The sequence below is a fragment of the Micrasema longulum genome, unplaced genomic scaffold (genome assembly GCF_059751315.1).
Source record: "Micrasema longulum isolate JH-2025_06_02 unplaced genomic scaffold, ASM5975131v1 h1tg001314l, whole genome shotgun sequence".
Taxonomy (NCBI): Eukaryota; Metazoa; Arthropoda; class Insecta; order Trichoptera; family Brachycentridae; genus Micrasema; species Micrasema longulum.
In genome coordinates this window covers 25,038-45,400 of record NW_028278501.1, presented here as the reverse complement: position 1 = coordinate 45,400, position 20,363 = coordinate 25,038, and positions in this window count along the sequence as shown.

Below are 20,363 nucleotides of genomic sequence, written 5' to 3'. Positions count from 1 at the left end.
TTCATTGAGTAAATATCCGATTTCCAGACAGCCTCTATACTGTTGAATGTGGCGCCTGCTATTCCTAGCCGCACTCCCAGTTATTTTTGAAAGCTACCATTTTCCGTAACATAAACTCCAAGGTATTTTAAACTCTCGACGCGTTCGGTGATTTGGTTTAAATAATTACTTTGGAATTAAATCAAATGTTGTCAATAAACAATATTTTAATTATATTTTTTTTAATAAAGTTCATAAAATAATAGACTTTTTCTTATCCAATCTACTTTATATTTTTAGTTAATCATTAAATCTTAAATTAGAAAAAAAAAACACCACAAATTATTTCGAAAGCAAACGCCGCACGTCATTATGTAATCATATGCGAATAATTTCGCAAATAAGAATAAAAGAGACATAAAGATTTTGTGCGGGTAAACGAAATAACACAGCAATTTTTTTCAAATTGCTCTAGACTCTACCAGTTTCATGGCTGTTTTCGATCTTGTTCCATGATGGTGACTGAGCGGGGTTTTTTTCCTCATCAAATAGCTTAAAGTGGTAAAGTTGCTTAACCGGAAGTACCCACAATGCTTAAATAGGATTGTGTCATCTTCTTTGCAAATCTTTTTGATTTCTTAATTCTCAATAATTATCTTGAGAAGTCTTTTCTGAAGATTGTAAATTTTATCAACGTATGACTTGTGAGTTCCTCCCCAAGACAGAATTCCATATGATATAATAGATTCTGCAAGACTTGTTCTTTTAACTTGAAGATTTAAATAAAATATACATAATAATGGAGTCAAAGTTAAAAATCCCAAGTCTACAAAAACGTAGAAATAAAATCGACTCCATATTTATGTTTAATTTACTGAATGGCTTAATTGATGTACCATCGTTACTGGAACAAGTGGCATTCTATGTTCTAATCCGCCGGTTGCGAAATAATAATGTGCTGTTCCTCGATCAACACAGGACTGACTATGGCTTGCATGCACCAATGCGCAATGTTCCGATTGTGTTGTATTGTAAACTCGAGACAAGATCTGGACTATTTTGGTGTCTTATAGGTCTTTGTACGTTTAAAAATCACTAAAATAGACCGGATCTTGTCTTGAGGTAGTATTTTTTTTTGTCCTAGCTTTAATTTTATTGAGTTATATTTTATTTTATTGGTGCCTGTATTTATTTTAAGAAATTGTATTTACCGTCGTAAGAATGGACTGCATAAGTTCGTCAAATAAATAAATAAATAATAAATAACGCATTTTTATGAGTAAATTTTAATTCGAATGAGGATTTTCAGAGGTTTTATTTTTTTTATAATTGATTAATTCAAACTATGGCCTAAATTCTCCAATGACCCGCCTTTGTCGTATTGTTAACTCAAGACAGGATCTGGACTTTTTTGGTTTAAGTTTACAACGATTTAAACGAGCACTAAATAAATAGTCCAGATCTTGTCTCGATGTTCCATATGTTTGTCAATGCTTCTTTCTTTTTTCTTTAAATGTTTAAACTACTCTTTTATTGTAATATTTAAACCTTATAAATTGTATACATGGACAATGTCCGTTAATAAATAAATAAATAAATAGGCTACATAACTAAGTCAGTTAAGAAATATGAATATACGAATTGTATTATCAGCGCTATGATTTTTGACAGGTTTTTCAATTTTGAAATTACTCCGCCTGAGATGGCACTAGTTGTTGTCGGTGAGTTCTGCCGATTGGTGAATCAGCTTCCCATAAACCAGAAATCTATCACAACACAACATCATTGGATGATTTGGAAGAACTAGTGAGTGACGTCGTTCAAAGTAGTTCATTTTTATGAAAACCATATTTATTTATTTTTATTTTCAAGAAACTTCGCTGTACAATTAAATGCTTTCATTTTTACCGCGCGACTGAAAACATTTTTCGTATCAATATTCCAGTAGCACTGAATTTTCTTGTTGCAAACCTTAGAACAGTTACGGAAAATCTGTTTTACAGAAAAGATGTTGACCGATTTTTTATATTTACTTACATATTTTTACCAGCCTTGAGAAATTGTTATGGAAAATACGTATGTAAAAATGCAAACCTTTCAGAACAAAATGCGTGAAACGTATAATTTAATCATTTATGAAACATATTACACCATATTTGACCCCATCAAAGACCTCTCAATTCCTTTTATGACCTGTCATACTGCGCGATGACAGACGATTTGAGAGATTATCTCACTTCTGACAAAACAGTTTGTGAGTCAAGTAGGTTCTCGGTTACCTACTTCGGTGAGTTGGTGAATTGGTGTGCATTACGAAAGTGTGGACATTTCTTTATGTAACTTCATATCTTGCAGAGTATAAAATATGATTCAGCTTAAAATGTAAAGTCTAAACTTTTTCCACTAATAAATCTAGTGAAATTTCCGAGAATTAAAAATAATTAGAGAATGAATAAGTAGATATATGAGGTAGTTTCATAATCCGTTTGAATAAGTTTTTGAGATATGTTAATTTTAAATTAGGAATACGTAATGAATTTCGTAACTATGATTATTTATTTAATATATTAAATTTGATTAAATTAAGGGACAGGAGAACTATTAATGATTTATTAGTCCTCATTAACTTAATTATGGATATTAATAAATAAATAATTTAAATGTACTTGTATTATCAATAAATAAATATTTTTAAAAAAAATTTTGAATATTTTTTTTAACATCCCTCGACATTGAAATATTTACAAAAATTTTCAAGAACCAATTATGTGCGAAAGTCAAGGGTCTGCCATATAAGTATTGATTTATTTATTTTACAGAAACAAACAGTCGACAATGATATAATAACAATAAAAGAGACGGTTTAAGGACAGACCAGCGAAGTTTCCAAATAAAAATCATACAATAATCTTTTAAGTATGTCCAAATGCTTGGAGACTGGCTGGATTTTCTCCCCAAGAAGAGGAAGAGATGAGGAAATGTGGATGTTTAAACATAGGCAGAATGGTGAATGTTACATAGTGTGTAAAGTGGCCACTTAAACCAGCCAATGACCGGTCATAAGCCCTGTAAATGCCTAGACTCCCATATTCCCGTCTCAAAAATGTTTTTCCTCTCTGTTGCAACAAATTTAAAATTCATTCATATTAAATTGTGGTACAACGAAAGGGTGTGTAAATGGGTATTTGTATGAGAGTAAGTGTAGAAGTGTGTTTGTGTGTATTTGTGTGGGAGTAAGGGTTCAGGTTTGTGCAATTGTGAGTATCATTAAATAACAAGTGGGATCGTATCGCAGCCAGAAAGAATGAATCTTCATCTATTTTTAATTCAATTGAGGGGCAAGTTAAATATATCAATAGATGAAAAAAAGCATTATAGTTAGAGCAAGAACGATAGAGGAAATAGTGTTGTGCATAGTTAGTGATACAGTCTGGCAGATGGGATAAATACTTATTTCGTGTCACGCGGAAGGGGACATTAAGATTAATTTAAACGGATGCAAACTCCAAGTTACTGCGTATAAAAGTGTTGTAAGTATTGTCGCGTTGAAAATCTAGATAAACCGCTTTTCAAGCAATTTGTCGTCGGGTGCTCAAACAAAAATCAAATATTTTTACTATAAAAATTATAGACCACCGATATAAATATGAAAAATGCAAGGGTATACATATAAAAATGTACTAAAAAAATATTTATAAAATCAAATGTTGAAACGAGAGATAAATCCATAGACATGCCTTCTATAATTAGCAACAAAACAAACGTCATTATAATTGTTTTGGCGAAAGAAATAGATAGTAACAATCTAAATTATTCATGAATTAATTACATACGATTTGAACACCTTTATTACGTACTGTTCTATCAAATTCCTTTCTGCATTAATAGACTAACATTGGATAATAATGCAGGAGAGAGGAAAAGTTACCAAACGTTGCATCACTTTGTTTATTGACAATCTTTACTATTTGTCGTGATAGATAGATAGCACTGATTATACTCATGAGCAGAGTGATGATAATTTTATATGCCAAACTTGAATGTTAGATTTTTCTCATATGAAGTTCGGCATAATTAATTACTATCAATAGAAAAGAAATCAAAAAGTGGTGAAACATGTTTGCATTGAAAATTATGTAAAATAGAAAATAAAGAAGATGAGAACAGGCTGAGCCATGTAAGATGGAGACTATTCTAACCATAGGAAGCTCCGTATTTATTTTCTTTTCAAAAGTTTTATATAGATTCCCTGGTATTAAATATGTATACTTATAAATGCAATAAATTTATTTTTTAAAAATGACCAAATTTTGACATTTAAATAAAAAATTAGCACCGCCATATTAATTTTTAAAGTAAGGAAGTTCAGTGTAACGGGAAATCGGAGATAAAAATGTTTTATTTAAAATATAGAGAATGTGTGTTTAAAAATAAAGATTTATTTCAAAAACACAAACACGTATCTACTCTACATGTTATGGTGAGAATTGGTCAAACAGGCGAAGTGGTGTGGTACAGCAAAATATTTGTATGGATCTATCGGTTCCTATATGGGCAATGCGTGGGAACCGATATGTTGCGTTAAATAATTGAAACTTATTTCTGAAAATTATATTATTTTTTTAAAATTATTTTTTACATAAGCATTTTTTTGAACATTCATTTAATTCCTGCCAAACTGCAAACGCAGTTTTTTTTGCAGGTATTACTCTCTTTAAATATTAGAGTAACACAATATAATGTCAACACCTAAAAAATCTTATATATATCAACAATGTAAAGTCAAAAAAAAAATATTTATACAGTATAAATAACAGTATTTTTTGTTACAGAAATATAAAAAGAATTATTTATTTATTTAATTATTAATTTATTTATTTGGGATTTTAAATAATCAACAAACAACATTTTAGTGAACACTGTTTTAAACTGTTTGGTTTTCTTTATTTTCCTTTTTTTACACACTAAACTTAGAATTAAAGAAAAAAAAATTAACTCAATTTTTATTTATTTTACTTTTCTGTATATCGTCGTGGAGTCTATTTACTATGCTTAGAAGTATATACGTCTTGGTCTTCTCCCAATACGCATTTAGAGCTGGATGACATTATAATTAATAATTGTTGCATGTGCAAATCCCTGGAATCCTGACCTAATTGATTTAACTAAATTTGATGCAACAATTTTATGTATACATGTATATAAATATAAATGCATGTGTGTGTATATGTATATGTATGTATGAATGTTGTATGTGTACATTTGTATTTTTTTTTGCATTGTTTTATATTTACTTGCTCTTTTGTCTTCCTTCTTCTCTTCCTTCCCTATTTTCCCATCCCACTTTATTTCACCCCTAGCAAACTTTACGTTTTGTTTTTTATATATTTTGTTCCTATTTGAAACTAGTAATTGGTCTTGGTATTTGTTGTTATTCTGTAAGTATTTTGAATAACTATAACTGTGTTCATTTAAAAAAAAAATACAAATGAATCGGGTTGTGGTCCTGTGGCTAGTGTCTCGGACTCACTGACCGTAGGTCCGTGGTTTAGATCCCTTTCTACACTAAATTGATTTCCATTTTCTAATAGCGAGTTATTTACAACGCATTGAAAATGGACCCCCAAAATGAAATATTTGGGTAAATTATAAGAACGTTTCTAAGTAAAAAAAGAGTGGTAATACATTTTGTGAAGGGAATATGGAAATCTAGGCATTAACCGGGCCTATGACCTGCCTATACCGTGGCCACTTTACACACTGTGTTACATTCACCATTCTGCCAGTGTTTAAACATCCACATTCCCTCAACTCTCTCATCTGTTGACTTTTGTGAAGTAAAAGAGCCGAAACCTTTACCATGTTCGTGAGATTCATTCGGTTGAACCAATTCACCTACTAGGCAACGCCTAAAAACAATTTTCCAATTTTTATACTTCTCATACCAGCTAGTTAATTCAGTGTTTTGAGTATGTCCAAATGTTTGCAGAGAGGCTGGATTTCCTCCCTAGGGCGTTATTTAGAACTAAAATTGTTGCAACAGGGAGGGAAAACATTTTGAGAACACATTGTTGAATTGATAAAATTTAGAAAATTGCCTTATTTTCATTAGGTAACATCATATTACTGTGAATGTTATTCGTGTTACGCAAACTGATGCACCTCTCACTGGAAGGTTTATGATCCAGTGTCCTATATACCCACTCGATATGCAACGTGTAACATGTCGGTAATAAAGTGTTGCACTCTGTAACTCGCATCAACGGTGTTTAATGAACCGCTATAAAATTGATCGAACTATTGTTACCTTGGTAACTCTATTTGATATTGCAGACTTGCTAATATAAAACGATTTCTTAAGCTACCATAAGCTATTGGTAGTTAAAAAATTCATGTATACTCGTTTCCAAACTTTTTTTTATAAATATATTTATGACTGATCGTCTTACCTTTGTGTAAGAAAAATGATTAAGATACGCTGTGATTGGTGTATTTATGCAGTGCCCTATGCACCATTCGGTGCGGAAAGGGAATGATAATGATGATGAAGATTACCAAAATAAAACCATCTGATATCAGGTCATAAGCCATGAAAATGGCCAGACTTTTATATTCCCCTCAGAAAAGTGAAAGTTTAACTATTAGTAATAATAATTTTTGCTTCTACGAAAATATCAGTACGGCAAAGTGTTCGTATTATTGAAATATTTTTACTTTTGAAACTGAACTTTCATCCTTAGACAAAAGGTAACCTTTTCACCTAAAATGTAATTAACACTAACTTAGCTTCAACGCAAAGGCAAATTTCTTCAAAAAATCTCAACAAAGAAGCTCTTCGTCACATGGACAGATCATTAAATTAATTCTTACGGAATTGTTAATAGCGAGTGATATTTTATGTCCAATTTGTGGTCTAGTGGTTAGTACATGTGCCTAGGGTAGTCTCAGGTTCAATTCCCTAGATGGCCAAAACGAAATACTTTTTTGAATAGGTGATTTTCTTATTCAAATTTATTTCAACAGAAAGGGAAAACATTTTTGAGAAGGTAATATAGAAGTCTAGGCATTTACAGGGCTTATGTCCAGTCTTTGACTGGTTTAAGTGGCCTCTCCATATTGCCTTCTCAAAAATGTTTTTCCCTCTCTGTTGAAATAAATTTAAATATGGATAACTCCTTAGGGAGGAAATCCAGCCAGTCTGCAAGCATTTAGACATACTCAAACATTGTTGAGGTGAGTTTCTCTTCAATATTTTGTAGTCCCTGGGCAAGATCTGCTTACATTTAGTGTTTTTCTGTGTGCGTGCATAAGAAACATATTTTGGTTTATATGTGGAGCTGTCTACAGAAGCTTTATAACGCAGTGAAATAGCCTCTCTTACTCTTGCTGTTTTACTTTCTGCTACTGCCTTGCTTGCTCAGCTCCTGAAACAACAGTCGTGTCCCTTCAGTACCAGGGCCCGTATTACAATGGGAAGTTATCAAATATTGTGACTTCAAAAAAATTTTTTTTTGAAGCACAGCAAAATGAAACATTTGTCGGTGTGTAATAAGTTTATGTTCCTTTTATTATGTTCAAGTTATTATGATATAAACATTTTGAATCGGTCAACTTATTATGAAAATCCCTCTCCTCCACTCTTCCACTCTATTTTCTCATCCCTTAACCTTCTTACGTGATCTTTTTTTTCCTCTTATCTTATAGTCAAAGCACCGGTAAATGAACATTGGTTAATAAAACACAATATAATAAGAATTGCTACATGTGTCCAGTCAAAAAACTTTTAATACAAGAAACTATGACAAAAGCAGTGGGCGGACATATCTTTTGGTAAGAAACAAATCTATCAGTTTTGAACTGTGAGTTGTCAAAAGGTAATAGTGCATCTTCCCGTTATTGTTCTGAGATTGATAGTGTTTTTATAAGGAAAGGTGTAGTAAGTGTTTTAGTTGATGCTATTTCTTATGCAATTTTTTTGAATATATCCATATTCTTATGTGTTAGGGTGTTTTATAATGTTATGATGTAACTTAATCTGAGTATTATTTTTACTGAGGTAGTAGTGGTCATTTACTGGTGCTTCTGCTATTTTTTTAGAGTAATATTAATTATAATTGTAATACTCGTATTTCAATAAAAAAGTAAAAGTACTTAGAAAAATTAATGTGTTTTTTTTTGTTTTCTTTTATTTTGTACGCTTAAATAATAAAATTTATGCATTAAATGTGGATTTCACTACAAGCTGAACTTTAAACGGTCATTCATTGGTGCTTTGACCCTTTAATAAATTATTTTTTCTCTTTACTGTGTAACATATTCCTTCATCATGTTTGTGAAAAACTTCAACTGGATGTATTTTCTATTTTTTATTCTTTGCATTCTTATATAAAACCTGTTGTTTTACATATCTTCTTCTTCTTCTTCAGCCTTCTCTCTACTGCTGGATACTGGCCTCTTGTTTGCGATGCCTTTTTTTATTTACGCTTTATGGTGCGTAATGTGTAATCCAGAATATCCGAAACTAATTGTGTTTTTATTGATATTTAACTCACATGTTTCAATTGATTCTCAAATAGTCTAGAACAGCTTTCCCCAACCTTTTTTAAACCTGCGGGCTTTTCAATTATTTATTCAAATATAACATACACATTAAAAACATATGTTCAATACGTACATATTATACAAAAGAAAAAAATCATGAAAGAGACTCATCTCAAAGTAGTAGGAGAATTAGAATAGAACTGCACTAAAACATAAAGAATCTCCATCTTAGAACAAACTGATGCAGACTATCCTAACCAGAGGGCGCTCGTATTCATGTTCAATTCACTACTTTTACATAGATTCCCTGGTATCAAATACGTATGGCATGAGAGCGGTGTAAACCTGGCTAGATAATAATTTGCTTACCGTGCATGTGGATAAAACCAAATATATTACGTTCAGTATTGATAACAGATCATCACCTGAATCCCATCTTAATCTGGAAATAAAATCCGATTATTCATGCCAGATTTAAAAAAAAGTTGAGTACATTAAATATATGGTCCAATCGCTAGTTTCCAGATTAAGAAAACTGTGTCATGTATTCAGCTCACTTGAAACGTCTTGGGCATTGGCACTCTCAGAACTGTGTATTTTGTTATTTTCCAGTCAGTGGCAACCTATGGTATAGTGGGCTGGGGAGGTTGCACTGCGTTTATTATGAACCCCCTAATAAACGTACAAAAATTAATACTAAGAGTGATGCTGCGATGTCCCCCCACTTTCCCATCTAGGACATTGTTCTAATTCATAAAGGTACTGGACATAAGACATTTAAAAAAAAAATAGTCATTGACACATTGGTCAAACAAATAAGTTGAAATGTACTAAGTTAGTTATTACATCATTACAATGGAATTCAATCAAAAATTGTCAATAAATTATTTGAATCAAAGTCCTATGTATTGTTTATTGTTTGTGAACCATAATAAATAAAATAAAATAATATAAATTATTATGAAAATAAAACTTTGTTATTAGTGTTACGCAATTTCATTATTTTACAAGAACACAACTATAGTTTCGGGAGAGCACTCCTCCCATTGACGGGTGATATAAAATTCATCTACATCACCCGTCGATGGGAGGAGTGCTCTCCCGAAACTATAGTTGTGTTCTTGTAAAATAATGAAATTCATCTACATCACCCGTCGATGGGAGGAGTGCTCTCCCTAAACTATAGTTGTGTTCTTGTAAAATAATAAAATTGTGTAAAACTAATAAAAAAGGTTTAATTTCCTAATAATTTATAATGAAGTGTTACGAAGTGAATGCCGATTCAATTAAAAATATTAAAATAAAATAACTCAACAAAGGACTTTTTTTTAATGCAGTTGGTACTCGTGTCCACATTCATGTTGATAAGTAAATTATTTGTTACTAATATATATATATTTTTATTTGTATTTGTGATTTTCGTATTGGTCTAGATATCAAACTAACAGTTACTTTTATATTAATCGAATTTACCTTGAGAGAACTGATTAAAAATCACTGCAAATGTGACGAGGGAAGCGAATATCTGAAAATAGATGTATTTTCTCGTATGAAGTATTATTAAGTACTTAATATAATAAACTATATATTTACAACATTATATTTAAATGAAATGGTTGATATTTTGGCATTGTGCTTATCTAATTTCAAATATTTCTAAAATAGTTTAGTTATAACGTGCTTTATATTATTGGATAAACATGAAGCGTATTTGTAATATGTGTACTCTTTTAGAGATATAATTTGAATAAAAGTCAACACGTAGGCATTATCAGTAAGGTTTTATAATATCTTTAAAATGCAAAATATGTGACTTAGAATCATTTTTTGGACAATTCATAGTTTTTTGAGGAGTTTAATTTATTGATCAATGTATTATAATGAAATAACTATTTTCTATGGTTAAGTGGTTAATGTATTACCGAAGTTAGAAGGCGAAGTTCCAAAGAAACACATCCATATAAAGTGAAATCCAGTCGCTGGGTAGTACTCCGAATTATCTTTAAATGCAACTGTTTTTAACGTGAAATAACGTACATTAAATCATCAATAAATAATTCAATCATAAATAACATAATACATCAAAAAAGGTTTCCTTAGTGAAGATGACTCTTTAATTACTTTTGATTATAAGAAAAGTAATAAATAAAAAACAACAAATACTTAATGCAAGCTCCTAAATTAATTGATTCAATAAAATTATTAAGTTTGAACTTGCATATTCATTAGGTTTTACTAGTGAATATTTTTGAGTTTAAAATATAAAATATTTGAATGCACAATTGTTTTTACGCTTATAAAATACAATTATTTTTTTGTATTTTAAATAATAAAAGACATCAGCAATACAATATTCAAAAAATTATAATTTAAATGAAATGAAAACTGTGTGTATTAATAAATTACGACAGGGATAGAGACCATTGAGAAGGGATATTGCGTGTTTTGTATTAATATGTGTATTTAAGGTAAGGCATATTATATTGTGTTTACGTTAATATTAAACGAGAACTAAATAAAAATAGCCCAGATCTTGTCTCTATGTCCCTTATGTTTGTCAATGCTTCTTTCATTCTTTTTTGATGTTTGTAACATTCTCATATTGTAATATTCAACCCAATAAATGGTATAAATGGACAATATCCGTAAATAAATAAACATTAGGTGCAGAATTAAAAAAAAATGACTTACGTAATCTTCGTCTGCTTGAGGGAAATTTTCCGCAGCTAACCACGAAAGATAGAGACAGGTTTTTTTTTCCTGCAACAAAAACATCTACCGTTTAAAATTGGTTTTAAATATTGATTTTTTAATATGTGTTATTGTGTTATTTTACCTGGTTCACACATTGAGAGCAAACTAAACAAGATAATGTGAGGCAAACAGCAGCAAAAAATATCTCCATTAAGGAAAGTTGTATTTTAATGGCACTTCTTGCCTTGTGAGATTTTGCATTACATTCTACAATAATTATCAAGAGCACGATTGCGATAGTGATTAGAGAACACAAAACTCGAAATCGGAATACTTTGATAAGGTTTTCAGATAAACTAAAAATCTTGTCATGTATGAAACTGAGATTCTTTATTTCGGAAGTCAAAGTACGCTTCAAATCTCTCGAAGAATCGCTAAATAGAGACAAAATTACTAACAGCCGACCGTTCATCAAATGTAGCCTCGAATATATTAAATACATGCAACTAATTAAATGTACGAAAACAATGTTAGAGCTTTGAAAAACAAACATAGTTATCAGGGCCCAAGGTCTTATTTGAAAAGCAGTGATGAGGAAATGTGACGACGGGATAAAGAAGATGAGAAAGCAAACAAAAATCAGTGTTTTCTGAAATCTTTTGGTATTTGGATCAATAAAGAGTTTGTTTAATATCGTGTCCAAAAACATTAAAGAATTAATACAACTTGTATATTTTTTAAATCCCATGTTACTCGAAATGATTGTCCCTAAGTACGAAGTAATGTGCAGTGTAAATGATATAAATCTGATGAAAAGCGTATCATTAGATGACTCTAGAAACAAGGTGTACAATCTATACGCCCAAAATAAAGGACCAGCGAGAAAAACTATGTTGAACACGAAGAGAAAAAGTGAGAACTTATATTCTCTTTTCCCATTTTTGTTTTGCTTTTCGGTGTAAGGAGCCATGTTGAATAGTATGGTAAAGTAATGAACTGGACGAAGAATTGTAATGATGTCCATAGTTAAAATATGTAGGACCAGTATGGTAACTATTCGACGAATGTTGAAATTTACATCGCAAAACAAATATAACATGCGATTGTAAACGTCCATTTACATTATGATTCATTAATCGCCTTTGACAGTTCTTAACCAATCTTGATTGTGGATAATTTTTGTAAGTAGCCGAGTACCAATTTGTTGTTGAGAATAAAATCGAACCTCCTTATACGTTATATTATTTTTAAAACTCAGGAGTATGGGGTTTAGAGTTTTGATAAGGTGTCAGGATTTGCACCCATATAGGAGTTCGGGAATAATACAAGATTTATCGGCATTTTATTTTGATCGAGTTCCAGACATCATGCATCATGGTTTTTAAAGTTTCTTAAGCAATTCTTATGCGAGTTGCGAGATCATTGTGTACGCCACTATCCTCACTTATGTGAACTTCCGAGTATTTAAAGCTGTCAACCTTCTCGACCCTCCGCCTATTATTATAGAGGGGGTAGGCTCACAACAGTATTTGTTGCACGTGATATGGGTTCTTTTAGAATTAATATTAAGACCCCGATGATCACTAATAGATTTTCCAAGAAGAACCGCATCGTCTGCGTGCACAACTTTTAGGAAAAGTTTATTTCTATGTCTCCATAAAAACAATAAATAAGAACAGGGGAGAACGCAAATTTTACATGTTATTAACAACAAAATCGGAGAACGGACGCTGCAACCTCCTACAACGAGCGTCTTGAGGTGGCGGTGGATCCGGTTGGGGCACGTGCTGCGAATGCCTCATAGCCTTGACCCTGGTTGAGGCAGTGGTGTAGTACTAATTAAAAATTACCGGAGCGCACCGCCACCACTTTGGTGATGTGGGAAGGGGAAGGGGGGGGACACATGTTTAGACTTTTGCCAGTTATCGGCAATAAATATGTTTGTTGTTATTTCGAATTGTTTGAAGAGACTTCAGTAGATTCTATTTTGAAACGCAATATTTGTTCCCGACCAGAGCCAGAGGGCCGCTCTGCTCAGATAAAAAGTGCCGGAGCGCCGCTCCGGTGCGCTCCGGCCCGACTACACCACTGGGTTGAGGGGAGTTAAGGACGTGGGAGGAGGCGAAAGTGCTGGCTGGTGATAGAATCTCTTAAAGGCGTTTGGTGATGTCCATAAAGTTCAATTAGGAGCGTATGTGGAAGAAAAAGAAGAAACTTTGTACCTACTATTACTAGAATATTGAGTTTTTGATCATATTAACTTTGTTTCATTACTAGTTGAAATGATTGACGGTAAACTTGTCACATTCATTACTCCTATTATTGGTATACGAAATAACACCTAAATTATTATTTTGGTATGGTATTATTAAGTTATTAATATCTTTGTCCAGTAATATTATTCACACATCAACTTAAATATTCAACAATCTTGCCTGGGTAAAATATTCGTTTTATTTCTTGACAATACGTCGGTAATTACCGATAGATAAAAATTTATTTAAATATATAGATACAATAATATACATATTAAACTTTTTTTTATAAGGTATCGTAGCAAATCAAACATTTCTCTCTGATAAATATAAAATACACTAAGAAAATACATTTGAATTTGAAAATACGTTTGAGTATTACATACAAAAATATGATAAAACGGAAAATGAATGGAAAATGCAAAAAGATATACCTATTCCAATATTTTTTTTAACTTTTTTTTTGTCGTTTGTGTGTCTTTGTTACACACATTTGAATAAATATACGAATATAAATATACAAACTATCACACCGTTTCCTCACAGGGGTAGAGAGTCTGTCTTTTCCTCCTCTACATTCATACATCTTCATGTGCACAAGTTTTTGCTGGATTTGGTCATGCTATGTCTTTCTCGATCTTCCTAGTTTTCTACACAATATTAAGTCATTATTTTTACTATGATTATTATTTAATACAAAATAATCTGAGCTGGGGTTAAAATATAAAACATGGCGTGCATTGTTGTATAGTGAACTAACCTGAAGTAATCAGCTAGTTCCTTCCTTTATTGGGAACTAGATGGACGCTCGACATGCTTTTTAGATGTTTAAAATTATTTTTCAAGAAAGTACAGATAATTGGTAATAAATAACAGTGATTTTATTGGCATTTCGTAGTTGGACGTAGTTACTTTAAAATACTATTATAGATATTCAAATTCAGAGCTAAGCTACACATAATCGCTTATATGGACGATTCGCCTTTGCAACATTCGCATCGTAAATATTTTTCGATGTTCCTATACCGTCTATTTTCGTATTCTACGTGTCCAAACTAAGACGGGTCGTGGTGCTGTGAGTAGTGTCGCGGACTCCGGATCAGGAGGTCCGAGGTTTGAACCCCGCTCCATCACAACTTGTTTCCCATTTTCTAACACATTTTTTAAAAAGGGAAAGAAAATGGATCTTTTATGGGGGTAAATCATAAGAACGCAAAACATCTTTAACATTTAAAAAAAGTACTAACGCAGAACTACTTTCTTGGTTTTGTTGATAATGCCTATCTGGTCTTACATAATGCAAGGATATTGATATTTGTGCATCCTATCATCCATAATTTTACCACACGTTCGCTTAAGAGATCGCATTTCGATATCTTGGAGCTTATTTTCATCCTTGTTTTTCCAATACCATACTTCGCTTCCATACACAAAGGTCGGCACGAGGACTCCATTGTAAACTGGATAATTTCGCCTACTGCGACAAACGTTTATTTGCCAAGGTTATTTATTTTTTTCATTTTTTTTTCACTATTTCCATTTCTAGCAAACACATTTTCCAGTTACACGAATTTCTCTATTTGTTTCCATTTATTTATTTATTTATTCATATAAATACACATATTATAAAAAATAATAACGTACGCCTTACTCTATGAGGCCAAGAGCCCTATGTTGAGTTGTGATACAAAATAATGGAAAGTACATTAATCAAGAATATTAAAAAAGTTATTACCTAAACATAAATTTTAATAAACACCAAGAAAACACGCTTTATAGATTAAAAATTTATCTAATATCTCGCAGCAGTCTCCTGCAATGGTCTTTTCAACTTGTACACTAAACTTCTCCTGAAAATGCTTTTCGTTTTGGAGAACTTAATATGTTCATGCCGGACATTGAACACTCTTGGAGCGACAAAAGAGAAATTTCTCTGAGAAAAGGTTGTACGAGAGTACATTAACAGAGATTTTATGTTTTGTCATACTTAACAAATAAATATCAATTGCTATAGAGGTGTTATTGGGTTAAAATTTAAATGCGTTTTTAGAATATCAATTTATATATGATTAGAAAGATTTTTTTGCACTTAAAAAACAAGTATAAATAAATAGAGTTATTAAAAAAAAATATTGGATACGGTGAGTAAAAAGTTTATCGTCAAATTAGTTTATGACAGTTATTAACTTTATTTTTTTATTTAATGCACAAAATACACAATTTTACATAGCCACAATTATATGTTTTTTTATGTCCCGACTTGTTAGAAAATTCCGTGTTAAGTCGGGACTCTTCGATATATAAATCAAAAATCAAAAATAGTAATTTACATATTATAACAACATACAGGTAATCAAAAAAAATATGCAAAATAATCAAAACAATATACAAAATAATAATAGAAAACTAAAAATAATAAAAATTTATAATACATGTCGAAAATGGAATCAAAAGTTATAAAATAATACGTATGACAGTGATGACATACACATATACGATATACGTATATGGATAATAATGAAAACAGCAGCGATGTTATGCATTTGTTATATTAATTAATAATTGTGTTATATTAATTGTGATATCCAAAAGAAAATGGCCAATTTCACAGGTGTTGTCAAAATACACACGGCACGGTAACATTAGGGTAGATGTAGTCTTTATTATTATTATATCTGGATAATTTATAAAGCTCCACTTTTGTGATAATCACCTCAAGGGCGATGTACAGTAAATAAATATCACAGCACGTCTTGCAGCTATAGAGCGCATAGACGAATGGGATTCTATTTCTTTGTTTCCAATAATAACCGATTGCAACATTAGGCATACTAATATTTCTGGCTTGCAGAACCCTTCAAAAATATGTTGAAGTTACTCATAGTATAAGAAAAAAATGTCGCAGTGTTTTTTATTCCATTTTGTATCATACGAAATGTATGTATTAATAAATAAATAGAAAATATAAGATTTGAGCTAGATTAGAGTACGTCTCGCAGTTTCAGAGCGCATGGACGGTAAATAATCTAGCCCCCATTTACATTATGTTTTAATTTTCAATAAAGTTTAATGCTTAAATGATATTACAATAATTTTTCTAAAAATAACGCCTCATTTAAAAAAAAAGGAGTTAGATCATAACAAGTCTTGCAGATACTGAGCGTATGGACTGTTGAAATTCTAGACCACATTGAAAAAATTAAAGTATTGTATGGTTGATAACATTTGCATATTGAAAGGTAGATTTTATCGATTAGGTATCATAGTTACTGCCGGCATCATCACGCAGTGGGCTCGTGGTTTGCACGTGTTCAGCAATCCTTTCTCCGTGAATGTACTTTAAATTGTTTTAGAGGATTTTGTAATCATTCTGAAAGTAAAAAACGAAATTAATGAAAAATAAATACAAACTGCAAAAATTAAATTTTCAGTCGATAGATTTTCATTACAAAGATATATAAACTAACACTACAAACAAATACAAATGATTAAAATAAAGACAAATATGAAACGAGGGCAGAAAACATCTAAAAAAACACATAATTATATGAAAAAACTTTTTTTTGAGCAAATTGTAATAATTTCATAATGAATATTGTCTCTGTCGTTGATTACTTTTATAAAAATGAATACATTATGATACATTGCCATTATTACTTTGCAACTAATTTTTAAATGTCTGTTATTGTGTTGTAGGTATGGTTTGTGTATGAAAACGATTTAAAATCTGCATATTGTGTCTTGAATTTGAATTATTAGGTGCTTGTTACATATTTTTGATAATAAACAGCTCATTAAATTAATGTATAAATATTTCTTTTATTATTTTCTTTTATTTAGGAAACATACAGTACAGTTACAAAGTTTTGTATTTTACACAGTTAGACTTAACTCTAATAGACCAGCGAAGTTTCCATATTATAAAGTAATTATATGTAAGGTTATTAATTAAAGTACAAAAAAGACAAGAAAAAAAAACATAAATAGAAGTTGTTTAAATATTAAAATTAAAGTATAAAAATGAAGAAAATTAGTAAAAGTAATTAAAAGTTAAGAATTAAAATAAAGAATGAAAAACATGCTGCATGCAGATGTTTAAATAAAATAAAATAATACTAACATTTTTTAAAAAGGAAAAACATAAATTCACACTGAAATATTTTAAGGGATTCAAAAAAACGATGAGACGAATCATTAAAGAATCTTTAAATAAGAAAATAAATTTTAGTTAATTTAAAAACATCTTCAAAATAATTATGATCAAAACAACATAACTTCCTTACTTCGTATTAAGATTACTATTCTTAACATAATCGACAAATCCGATGTAATTTTTGTAGAAGATATTGCTCGTGACCATTATTCCCAAGTAAGCGGAGATGTGTATTGTGATCGATATGAATTTAAAAGTTAATGCATCTTGTCCTGTTTCTAAAAATAATTTAATCATCCAGGAAAACCACATGAAAGGAATAATAAGAAAAGAAAAATTGAATATAAAGAGAATGAGAGAGAATTTATATTCTCTCTTTGGGTTTTGTTTTTCCATATAGGGAGACAGACAAAATAACATAGTCAAGAAATGAACTGGACGAAGAATATGAACGATATCCATAATAATTGTAATAGTAACGACTCGACTGTAAACGATGTTGTAATGGCTGCATAAGTAATCTAACAATCTAAATTTGGAGGTTAAATTAAGAATCGATAGACGAAAATGCCCATTTGATCATTAATCAACGCCCCATAAAAGAAATGAAATTATTGCATTAGTCAAAAAATATTGAATGCGTCGTTAACTTAATACAGTATTTACTCGGATGTTAAATGTTTTAAACATAGTTCTTAGAAATATCTACGTGTTCATTAACATGAGACATTAATTAGCAGGTCACCGACGCTACATAATATAAACTGTACACGTCCCTGTCTATTACCAAATGGCAGATTCTTCCAATCATCCAATGAAATAAAGGTGTTTCAAAATGTATTCAATATATTATAAAATAAAAATCTGAATATGGTCAAGAAATATAAAAAGCAATATTTGTACACAAATTACATTAAATCAATAATACTATTCAATGGAAAAGGGGAATAAAGAGGAAAGAAGAATACATTAAGGAAGAGAAAGAAGATGTTTCTTCAGACGGGATGAAAACAGAGATAGCCCCTAATACTTGATGATTCATGTTAATTTTGAACTTTGTTCGTAAAAGTTAAAATTTTTATAGAACATTGTCACGAATCTTGACGTCATAATTATCAATGACATACATGTCGCGTATTTCTAGGGACATATTTTTTAAGAAATTCTTTTAGAAAGTTATGTACGAAAACATTTCTCCCAAACATCCATATTGATCTTGAAAATATTATTAACTCCAATTAATATGTTTTTATCGGTTTTCATAGAATGTGATATTTCCCTATTGTGGATGAGTAATTATATGGTGCTTTAAAAAAAAGAACCAAGAATTAAACCGTGAACTGATAAGCGTTCAATTTTTTTACGGAATTATTTTATGTTTGTAAGTCCCACATCCTGATTTTAAATCGCAGCCTTTCAAAATATTTCCGAAATTCGATTTAATTATGATTAAAATTTAATTAATTAAAAGTGGTTTTAATGCGAGTTTTTCTTTTTTTTAATGACAAATACTTGAGTTTGAAATTTACTCAAATATTTTTTTTAAATTTCAACATTTCCTAAATGTCGTAAATAACTGGTGCTGGAAAAATGAAAATCGATTTGTGGTAGAATGGTATTTGAACCTTGGACCTTTGATCCGTGAGTCCACAACCCTACCACTGAACCACAACCCGGTTCATTAACTCTCCTAATTGTTTAACTTATTTTATCTGGGATTATAAAATGATTTTTCAATAAAATGTCTGTAACCTGCGCACGGAGTACGACGTACGACAGAAAAGGCTGTAAATTCTCGCATTTATTTCCCATTGGATTTTAAATATTTTAATCACTGACTATAAACCTCAGATATTTACTTATCTACGCGCATCGAATCCAGTGTTTGGCCATAGTGTCTGCGACGTTTGCGGCGTGACGCGACGCCTTGCCGCGTCCGCATGCTCACTATTGACACTTCACTTTAGGCATGGGTAACTCCGGACACAACTATATCTACGGATATATATCTCAAAACGGATATATATATCATTCTTCCTCTTTCCAGTAAATTAACATATCCTATATCCGAACAACTCCCAACTCCAATAAGTGGAAAGCCAACGCTTGGAGCGGAAACTCGGTCGGATAGAGCCAAGGATAATACCCGCACTCTCTCATGTAGAGATATCTTAGAAACTTCTTTTGGATTTTCTCTATCATAAGAGAGTACTTTAGTTCATGTGGCCCCCAAATCATCGAGCCACTCTCGAGTCTACTTCGCACCAAGGAGTTGTAAAGAGTTCTCAGTACGCGGGTATTTTCAAAAACCCTGGCAGTACGCAGAACGAATCCCAACATCTTCAATGCACTACCACTGATTGTCTCTATGTGTTCATGAAATGTCAGGGTACTCATAAATCTAACGCCCAGATCCTTAACATTTGATGTTCGTATCATATTCTGGTCATTCATTTTGTAGCGAAAAAATAGAGTTTTTTGGGCCCTAGTGAAAGACGTGACCGAACACTTGGAAACATTAAACCTTAGTTTGTTAATGATAATGATAAAATTTATAAATAAACTTATCAATGAAACTTCTTGGTTTAGTTTTACTTTTTATAAAAAGTAAAACTAAACCAAGAAGTTTCATTGATAAGTTTATTTATAAATTTTATCATTATCATTAACTATGGAGTTTTATCAAGAAATATCAACAAAAAACATCAATATTATTAGTTTGTTACGCCTTCCCCATTCAC